This window comes from Hydra vulgaris, chromosome 11 (genome assembly GCF_038396675.1).
Source record: "Hydra vulgaris chromosome 11, alternate assembly HydraT2T_AEP".
Lineage (NCBI taxonomy): Eukaryota > Metazoa > Cnidaria > Hydrozoa > Anthoathecata > Hydridae > Hydra > Hydra vulgaris.
Genome location: NC_088930.1, coordinates 55,433,639 through 55,445,000, shown reverse-complemented (window position 1 = coordinate 55,445,000; position 11,362 = coordinate 55,433,639).

Below are 11,362 nucleotides of genomic sequence, written 5' to 3'. Positions count from 1 at the left end.
ACGTTAACAAAACTTTATAATTCCGATTTTAAAAATATGTTAGTATAACTGAAGTTGTTATAACGTTGTAATTCGATGAAAAGAAATGCTAGTTTTACTAACGTTACCACAATGTTACGATTCCGATAAAAAATAACGTTAGTGTAACAAATGTTACCATGATGTTGTAATTCGGATGAAAAAAACGTTAGTGTAACTAACGTTACCACAATGTTCTAATTCGGATGAAAAAAAACGTTAGTGTAACCAACCTTAATACAACCTTGTATTTCCGATGATAATTGGAGTTAGTGTTGCCGATGTTATTACAACGTTATTAAAACGTTATAACACAAACATTACAAAACCACCGTTAGTACAACGTTGAAATTCTGATGAAAAGTAACGTTAGTGAAAATAACGTAATTACAACGTTAAATATAGTTGGTCGACGTCGCCCAACATAACCTATCTTAAATCCAACGTTGGTTCGACGTTGAGTGCCCACTGGGTATCTTGTTCAACGGAATTGTTGCATTCATGATAATAGAACTAAAAGAATCTATTCCTATTATTGTTCAAGCAATTGCAGGAGTCACATTCTCTGGAAATCGGCAAAAAATAGCTGACAACCTTAAAAACCTAATAGGTGTTGGGTTCACTCTGCGTGTTTTAGTTACAGACAATCATTCCACTAACGTTAATGCATTCTCATCATTAGTTACAATTTCCGAGTCTGAATTGAAATATTTTATTATTCACCATCAGAATCATGGTGACACTGATGGTGAAAAATAAAATATTTTTCAAAAATCATTTATTAAATGGTTAAAAATTTGTTTTTCCAGACTTTAAATATTATAATGCGTATATCGATATTGATTGTCCATCAGGATATAATAGGTGGGATGGTTTATTTAAGATTTATCATAATGATAATGATCTGAAAGGTAAACTTAGAACAACTCCAAAGCTTAGCCTACATATGAGACATTTCATCCTGGAAATAATAAACAAAGTGTGCCAATTGCATTAGCAACTATACATGAAACTACAATTGATGCTTCAAAAAGCTTTTATCCAAATCGAAAAGATGTTTCAAATTTTTTAACTAATTTTAACACTTGGTGGACAATTGCTAATTCTAAACTAAAGGTTTTCATCAAATATTATTGGGAGACAATAAAGTGATACTTTACCAAGCTCTGACTGATTATATCAAGCACTCCTTGTTGAGGAGCTTCTGAATGATGGATATGATTACGGGATGACAGCTCGTTTACAAAGTGATCCAATTGAAAGACGTTTCTCAAAATATAGGCAAATGAGTAGGGGTAGATTTCATGTAAGTTTAAGAAAAATTTTATATTCAGAAAGAATTTTGTCATGTCGTTCTTTAATTCATGAGCATATACACTTCTGGGAAGAAAATATATTACCAGATAATCATCCTTCCTTGACAATACTTGATGAACTGTTTGAAAATCGAATAAAAGAAATTATGGAAAGATCCCTTAATTATAATAGTCAAGAAGTGGCAATAACTAAAGCATGCTATGTTGCAAAAAAATTGTCAAAAAAGTCTAAATGTGAAAACTGCAAATCACGTTTGAAAGCTGGAGACATTGACCTTGAAAATAATTCTTATCTATCTCTCTTGTCACGAGATGGACTATTTGTTCCAACCAAACAGCTTGCAGAATTTGTTTGTAGTGCATTTGCTATTTTGGATTTAATTGAGAATGAAATTTCATCTCTAACAGTTCCAGGCATTAAATCATCAATATATCTGTTTTATAAATACCCACCAAAAAGCAAAGTTGTTTGTGAAAATCATAAAAGTTAGGGAATCACGTTTTCAACAAAAATTCTTGGTAATGTTTTTTTAAATAACAAAAAAAAACTATCTAAGGATTTGGTTTCCAATAATAACTTAAAAACATTTTAAAAGAGGCAAAGAAAAAAGTGAAATCAAAATTGCTAATATTTTAGTTGCATTGCATTTGTTTATACAGTTTAATAAGATTTAATCGGGTCATACTAAAAGGGAATAAGTCACAAAAATTAAAAATTGAGGTAATAATGGTTTTCATGTTTTAATAGTAGGTTTTAACTATTTATAATAAAATCAGACATGTCAGACGCTTGGTTACTCCAGTAGCTGGAATCAGTTGTAGAGCTGTTCATGCTAAAAGAAGTTAAGCCACTGACTTACCCCCTTTTAGCATAAAAAAATCATCTTATGCCGTCTGTAGACGTAACTACGCAATTGACTGCAACAGATAGCAGTTCTTGTTTTTATTTATTTTACTGTTTTACAATTTTATTTTTATAGATAGAACTTGTATAACATAATACACTTAATGTATAACATAATACACAGTATAAAATATTTTTTTGTTCTTTTAGCTGCAAGAGAAACAACTGTCTTTAGACAATTAATGAAGAAGATCAAATGGATATATTAAATCAATTCCACACCTTCAACACTAAAGATGAGCAAGATTTACTCCTACAATCTTTGATTGATTCCCAAAAAGTAAAGCAGAGACAACCCAGGAAGGAAGAGAGTTTTTTTAAAAAAAGTGCTACCTTTAAGTATCACGTTATGGTGGGTTCTAATCGAATGCCGGATTGTTTTAAAGCTTTTTTAAGTCTACATGCAGTAACTAAAAAACGAGTTGAAAGATTGCGAGCTTTTAAAATGATTGCGAAAAGCCCAGTGGATAATAAAGGGCGTCATATAAAATAAGTATTGTCTGAAGAAATCAAACTTTTCATCAGACAGCACATTGAAAGCTTTCCATCTAAAGAAAACCATTATCTTGGAAAGCCTATATGCTATCTAGATGCCACTATAAATATTAAAACTATGTATAGGCTGTTTAAAGAAAAATACTTTTCAATAAAAGTTGGAGGAACAAAGTATTGCAACTACTTTAAAGAAAACTATTATCTTTCCTTTGGAAGGCCGCAAGTTGACATATGCTGCACTTGCTAGGAACTCAATATAAAGTTAAGGAGTCCTCGCCTCAATGAGGCAGCAAAAAGATGTGCTCAATATGAACTTGATGTACATAAACGCAAATCAAAAAAGTTTTATGATCGAATACGAAAAGACGTCAATGACAAGGACAATAGTCAAATTTTATCATTGTGTTTTGACTTTATGTAGAACATACAGATCCCAAAAATACCAGTACAAGAAACATTCTATCTGAGAAAACGTTCAGTAAATGTTTTTTGTATTCATAATAATAAAAATAACAAAGCATAGATTTTTGTTTACCACCAACGCACAGCAGGCAAGGGTCCATATGTAGTGTGTTCTCTTCTATTTAACTATTTAATGAAAGTAGAGCGGCAGTTTAATTGACACCACTTGTTCTCAGATAATTGTTGGGGCCAAAATAAAAACCATTCATTATCTAGGTTACTCTTAGCCATGACTGATTTAAAGAAATTTGAAAAGGTTGAGCAATTCTACCCAATAAGATACCACTCTTTCCTACCATGTGATAGGGATTTTAGCATAATAAAGCGAGAACTAAACCGACATGATAGACTGTACACAGTAGACCGAGTATGTGACCTTATTAAAGCATCCTCCAAAAATGACAAATTTATGGTACAAAAAGTTCAATCTTCAGAAATTTTAGACTTCAAGACGTGGTGGCCGCAGTTTTATAAAAAAAGTTGTGTTTCCGATGAAACCAAAGGTAAGCAAGTCAAATAGGACAAAAAATAGTACTTTTCAATAAGCAAGTTCATGCACTACACATATGATATTAAATTTCCTTCTATGGTTATTCGCCGGCCTTTCATTGATTCTATAATGAATCACAGCTTTTCTTTTAGAGCAACGGGTTTCCCAAACTTATGTTTTCCAAGTAAAGAAGCATACCCTGCAGGAAAAGTATCAATAAAGATTGAAAAAATGGCAGACATAAAAAAACTACAACCCTATATTCCAGTGGAGTTTGAAGACTTTTATGCTGAAATTTATATGTGGCCAACAACCAAAGTAGTTGAAATTGAAATTGATAAGTCAAGCAACTTTAATAATTTTTTTTATATGAAAGCGTTTTAAATGTAATTAATCAAGTATGTTTCATAATAACTGGGGTAGTAAAGAATTCATATACAAAAAATTACATCTTTTTGGTCAAAAATGAAGAGAATGCAAAGTTTTATTTTTTTCTCAAAACTATGCGTTGTTGACTAATCCCCTTTTAGCATGAGCCGATTCAATTTACCTATTGTTTGGTTTCTTTGAACTACTTCTTGACATTTTTTCAAAGTGTTAAAATATACATGAATACAGATATATGTCATAAATAATATACATAGATAGCGATTCCACCGCGAAACAAAAAACATTTGACCAAAAACACCGAATTTTCATAAACTTTACTCTCTTATTTTTTTTATGTGGTTAAGCAAGCACCTTGAAGTTTTTTGCATTAATTAGTGTTACTCAACTTCTTTCTAGCCATATATAGAAAGTACTATGCTTTACATGGCTTCACTCAAATAATACAAATACCTTGAGACCGCTTTTGCTGAAAAAAATTTGTTGCGGGCACGTTTTTTGAAGATATCCTAAGTACTAAATCACATTTATTTTGCATCAAAATTTCCATAGAGATTAAAAAAAGGATGATGAATCGAATGAAAAGGGAAACTTTTTTCAAATATATTCAAAAATATTTAGTTCTCAACGTCTAAAAACTTTAAGGTAGATTTAGTTAAAAAAACACTTTTTCTAAAAAGGTTCCCTGTCCAAAATGCAAGTATAGCATTTCCTCTCTCTAAATCAAGTATTTATTTATGGTTTCTTGAAGATTTGATACTTAGGAAGATTACTTTTTTTCACGTAATTTATGACGTTTTTTGTTTTGATTTTTGCGTTTGTTTACTAAATTATAAATAAATTTTTGCGTTTGCTTTTTGAAATTTGATGATGTGTTCTTCTCATTTAATTAGAAACTTAAATAGTAGCTAAATTGGACGGTTCATTTTATGAAAATAATATATAATTGCCTTATATGGTATAAAAATCTTTGTTCTTTCCATCATTTTTGTTTGATATTCAAAATAAAAAAACTTCATATTCACATCCTTATTTGTATTCTAAAAACGAAAGTGAAAGTGAAGTTCTTAAAATGTTAATAAACTAAAAGTAACTAATCTAAATTTTTTAAAGGAATTCTCTGTATTGAACTCATCAAAACTGTAAGTTTGTTTATAAGCTATAATTTATCTATTCAATAGTCTGTTGATTCTTTAAACTGTTTATTCTAAAACACAAAACGAAAAATCATATCAACTTCAAAAGTTCAAGAATGAACAAAAATTATAATGTGTAAGAACTTATATCTTTCATAAGATATAGTAAAATTTTGAATTAATTAGGCCTACTTCCCTTAATTTTGAACATAAGCACAAATATTTTGTATTTTAATACTTTTATTTATTGCAAGGGCGGGTTTTGTCACTCGCCAAGGATGGAGCTAAAAAGATCTAAAAAGGTCTAAAGTAATAAAAAAAAGATCCGCATATTTTCATTAATAAATAACTTATATAATAGTCAATTTACAAAAAAATATTTCTGAAAAAGTCGAAAAGGTGGGGGAAAGGGGGCTTCTACCCCATGCCACCCTCCCCTAAAACCCGCCACTGATTTATTAAAAGCAAATTTTATTGATCCATCCCTTATTTTCTTTGTTTTGAATTACTTTTATTTAGGTTTACTTTTAATTTTAGCTTCCAAATTACTGCTGGAAAAACCATTTGATACTGTCAAGACTATATTGGAATTAAAATATTGAAGGTGGTACTGTTTCCCTCAAACACCCAAATTTTGTTTTAAAAAATACCCACTTTTTCCAAATTTGCTCCACTTGAATTAACTTGAATTAACAACAGTGCGATCTGTCATCAAATACTCAAAGGAAAAAAATCTCTAAGATCATCCTTGTAGTGGTCCTTTTCAGGAGACAAAAAATGAGCCATATCAAAGAATAAATTTTATAGCGCACCAAAATAAGATTGTACCTCACCCGAAAAAATATCTTCCAACCTTAATGTGTAGCTACCAGATGATGCGACTTGAAAACTACCAACCTTATTAAAATTGTACTTTTTGCCACTTGTATGAAGAACATTTTTTGCACTATTCAACATAGCCTCTCTAACTTGAGGTTTTAATAAAAGACTCATTTCACTGAAAAATTTAGCAGCTAAAGTTTTTTCTGGAAGTGCCCCACATGAAGTTCCAGCTACTTTTTGTAGTAAAGATCTGATAACAGATTCAAAATTATTGACTGAAACGTTTTTACTTAAGACGTTTTTACTTACAGAGCAAATTTCTTTATTAAATCTACCTTCTTCAAAAACATTAATTACATTTCTTTCAAAATCATCAATTCTTTCTTTTAGCTCTTCTGTAAGATTTTCAAAGTATTTCAAACTTTTCTTTAGTATTGAACTATTTATTTCATCAGTTGTTTTGAGCTTCAAGAAGACAATCATCAGAGTCTCTTTTTAAAGGCATGTATACAATATAAGTAATGTATACAAGAAGGTAACAAACCAATAACATCAAAAGAAGCACCATCGTGAGAAACATCAGAGCTTAAATATTACTTTGTTAAATCACGCGGGATTGAGTTTTTTTTCTTTTTCTTTTCAAATAATCTTTATTTCCAACAAGGTTAAAACGAAACAAATTTTAAGAGTTGGGAGTTACTGGAAGAGCCAAGATGAAGATTATAGATCAAGATAATGGTTAACAGACAACTTGTAATATTGCAAATTTTATAAATCAGGAAAACAAGATGAATGGAGTGGATTCCGAAGAACTGATGTTCTAGGGAATAAACTAGACAAATAAAAATTTTTGGAGAACTTAGAAACAGTATAATACTATAACATTGTATGAAAATACTAACTTCGCAATAATTTATGTATAAGGTTTCCATGAGAGGATAGTATGAAAAAATAATCCTAAATTATATAAATATAAACGAGATGATTCAAATCCATATGTTTCTTATATTATCAACAAATATCTGTAAGCTTTTCGGGATGATCATTAATGTTGGTTAGAAACAAAAGAGGGTTGAGAATAGAAGTTAACATTGTTAGCTAAGTGGTAACACTAGCGTGAACTAACAGCGTTTGGTGCCACAGGTCTGTATGTTTTGTGATTGCGATGTTATTGTTGTAATGTTTTGTGTTGGTAGACAACTTGGCTTACCTTCTCGCTGATGTCTATCGTTAAAAATGATTACTATTTTGTTTCCTTACTGAAACTTACTACTTTAAGTCATTCACTAAAAGCCAAGATATAAGTTTTAGAATAACAAACTTTTTTTATGTTGTTTTTATTTCTTTACCTTAGGTGTTGTCAGTAGTTCACATAAAGATTCTTAAAAAGTAAGTTTCTTAATTTATAATTATTTAGTTTAATTTGTTAATTTATAATTTATTTTAAATTATAGTTTTTGAAACGAATTAACAAAATATTTTTAACACTTTATGTGTTTGTGTTTTAAATATTAATTTTATTACATTTTTAGGTAGAGTTTCTGCTGTTATACCTGCTACTGCTGTTGTAAGTACTTAAAATTTCAGGAAGCTCATTTGCTGTAAGTCATTTTCATTTGAAAATTTTTTTTTAACTTTAGTAAAGAATCTTCTGCCTGTCTGTTAATTTTGAATAATTTTGACAGGTTTTAATGCTCTTGCGCAGTAATTTACTTATCGGTCTGTAAAGTAAGTAATAGTTTTAAAAAGATGTAGTAATTGGATTCCATGATCCTTTATGCATATTTGCAAGGAATTTCTTTATTATTACCTTAAATTTTAATCTTCAAGACTAGGTAAATAAGTAAAAACACTTCAGTCTGTAAAATAAACGATTCTTGATAATCCCGACAAATTTAAAAAAATTTATGGCATTTAATTATCGTATAATTTTGTATCACTATAAAAAATTTCAAATCAAATTTAATAATGGTTCGAAAACATCAAAAATATTCAAAGTCAATTTTCCCAATTGGTTTGTGCAGCCTTTTGACAGTATTTTACTGACCGTTCTGTAAATTAGGCAATAATTTCAAAATGATGTATTATTCCTTTATGCATACTTCCATTATAAGTAATTATAGTGTAACCCTTAATTCTTTTCTCAAAATAATAATTAAATAAGTAAACAAATTTCAGTCTGGAATATTATCAATTCTGGATAACCCCAAGAAATTACATAAAAATTGGATCAAATGGCGCATGATTTTAAATGATGCATTATTTGGCTTCCATTATGCAGGTTTGCATGGTGCAATTATAACATGACCCAAATTTTATTCTCCAAAACTTAGTAAATAATATAAAACCCTTCAGTCTGTAAAATAGAAACAACTTTTTTGGTTTTTTATTTCTTATAGTTGTTGGATCACTTTGGAAAATTTCGAGTCAAATGTAATAACGGTTCAAAAGTTATTCCAAAGTCAATATGATCCCAAAAGTGAGTAAATCATTAAAAACCTTCAGTCCGTAAAATAGTTGGTTATGGACAATCCCGACGGAGTTAAAAAAATTAAATTGCATTATTTTATTTTCTTATAGTAGTTGGTTCACTATGGATAATTTCAACTCAACTGTAATAACGGTTTAAAAGTTTTTCAAAAGTCAATATGACTCAAAAATACTCTCATTTTCGGTGTAAATTTCGGTGTAAATTTTCCATACTTAAGCCGCTTAAATTCAAAGGCTGAATGATTCCTCGTTTTTTAAGTCTACTCAAGCTCTATACAATGATATTAATTATATATGAATATTTTAATTATAAAAAAATCCTGCGGAATTGCTAACATAGATGTATATTGATTTAAATAACTCCTGTAACACTTCTCCTACAAAAATTACACAAATGTCTTTAAATCTTTGGTATCTATTTTATCTTAAAAGGTATACATAATAAAAACCAACTCCCTCTTTTACAATAAAGAACTTTTAGTTAGAAATTAGGATTTGAGTTGCTTTTTAAAAATATAATATTCTGCGCAATCCATAAATTTCAAAAAAGTATTTAAAAAAAGTTTTTATGCGGAGGATTTTTTCCTGGGTGACTTTTTTCAAGGGGATTATTTCCAAGTAGATTTTTTTCTGAGGAGATTTTTAACTAGAACCTGAAATGTGGTAACTAGCAAAGAAATATTTGTTTTAGAGTTCTGAATATACCGAAATGTTTGTTTCAGGTTTTAAATATGAAAATTAGAATTATATTAATTATACATGCTAGACCTTTCTAATCCTTGAGTATTTAAAAGATGTCAATGAAGATCAAGGTTTTGTATTTGACTTATCTCTTCTCGTTTTTCACTCGTCCCCATGCCTTAACATAGGAAACTATTTGTACCAAGTTTTTTTTAACAACTTGATTTTTAATAACCATCATGTGATGTTTCATAACTTATAATCTATTTGTGTATAAGGTCTTAATCACAGAGACCGCCAAGTTTTATGCCGTGGCACTCAAACCAAATCCTTACTATGTAATAGAATTATCCATAATGTTTCAAAAAAAATTATTTCTGAAATCAAAATGCGTTGCTATCATACAATTTTAAATATAACTATATTTTAAAATTGCAATAAAATGTTTTAATTTTTTGCCGAATCTCAAACTTAAAAAATTGAATAAATTTTTTTTTTATCACTAGAAGCCGCTAAAAAAAATTATATAAATGAGTTTTTATAATGTATTTCATAACATTTACTTTTTAATATAATGCATTCAATTTTATACATCTTATAATAAAAATTAATAAAATTATATAATAAAAATTTAATAAAAAACAAAATTAACGTTTTAATTCTTATTTCAACAAATACTAATGCAGTTATTTTACCTAACTTACCCCCTATTTTAGCTAAACTAATATATTTTCTAGATGATAAAATAGTTCAGTTCGGTAGTAAAATAGTTTTAAATATCGTAAGGTTCGATCGATTTATCTAATTGCTATTAGTATTTTTTTTTTTTTTTGAATAACTGTGAATTCTATTTGTTGTTGTTGCTGGGAAAAGTATGGCGAAAGATCTAAATCATTAAAAAATATGAAAAAAAAAACTTAGAGGAACAAATTCAGCTGTTTATCTTTCCAAGATATTCGATGAAAAACGAATGCTATCCATCAGTTGTTTGATCTGGGTGCAAAAGAAATCTTTATAGACTTAAAAAGAGAGATTCGCCTCGTGGTGAAAAAGGTGCTAAAGTAGCCAAGGTATATTTAATAATTTTTAAGTGCTAATTTTTATTATTCTTACTTTCTTTTTCATAAAAGTTCCTTTATTTAGGTTGAGTGGAAAACTCTTTTGAGGAATTCTTGCAGTACCAATGTCACTCTTTAAGATGAACAATCAGTTTACCTAAATCTAAATCAAGCTTATGTTCTTTTTGCGATTCATGTCTTGGTTATCCTCATAACTGTAAACCCACCAGTGCAGTGACTAATATTGTTTCATTAGCATTCCTACTAGATTCTCTTTAAGCTGAGCAGGTAAAAAAAGGGTTTTAGTACATAAATATTAACTGCAAAAGTTATACTTTAGTACAAATTATATTTAAGTTGTTCTGGAATCATCAAAAGTAAAATGGCTTCACAAAATTTGATTGTTGAAACTACTTTTTTTATCTACAGGAGGAAATCCTCTTAAAGTCACAATTGGCACACCAGAAAATAGAGCAAAAAGAATTACTATCCAGCAGCTTTCCATTGAAATAATTAGGCAACTACAGGTTGTGCTAGATCTATCAAACAGAAAAACAAAAGAGATGGTTGCCACTTAACGCAAAGGTTTAGGAAGTAAACTATCCATAAAGTCTAATATTTTTGGTTGTCTTTCTGAATTAGAAGGTTATATTTCTAATTACTACTATGTACATAAGTGTACGTTTGTTGACAGTATAGGCTATGCAATTTTAAGAAATCTTGTATATGTTCAAAATACATTAGATTTTGTGCTAGAGTTGTTAAAACTACGTGGTTTAGACTCAACTTCAGCCATTATATGAATTTCATAGGATGGCGGTGATTCATCAAAGCGATTTTCAATATCTTTGATTGTCATAAGAATAATAATTGAAATAAGTTTTTGAATAGTGGTGTACAACGATCACAATTTCTAGCTATTAATTAAGATATTCCTGAATCTATTTATAATTTGAGGCAAATTATAGAAAAGTTAAAATTGCAATGTGTCAGTTTTTATGTTGCTTTTGACCTAAAATGTGGGAATGCGTTATTTGCCTTATCCCGGCATTCTGGAAAAAGATCTTGTTTATGGTGTGAGGGAATCCACGTTAGATTCAGGT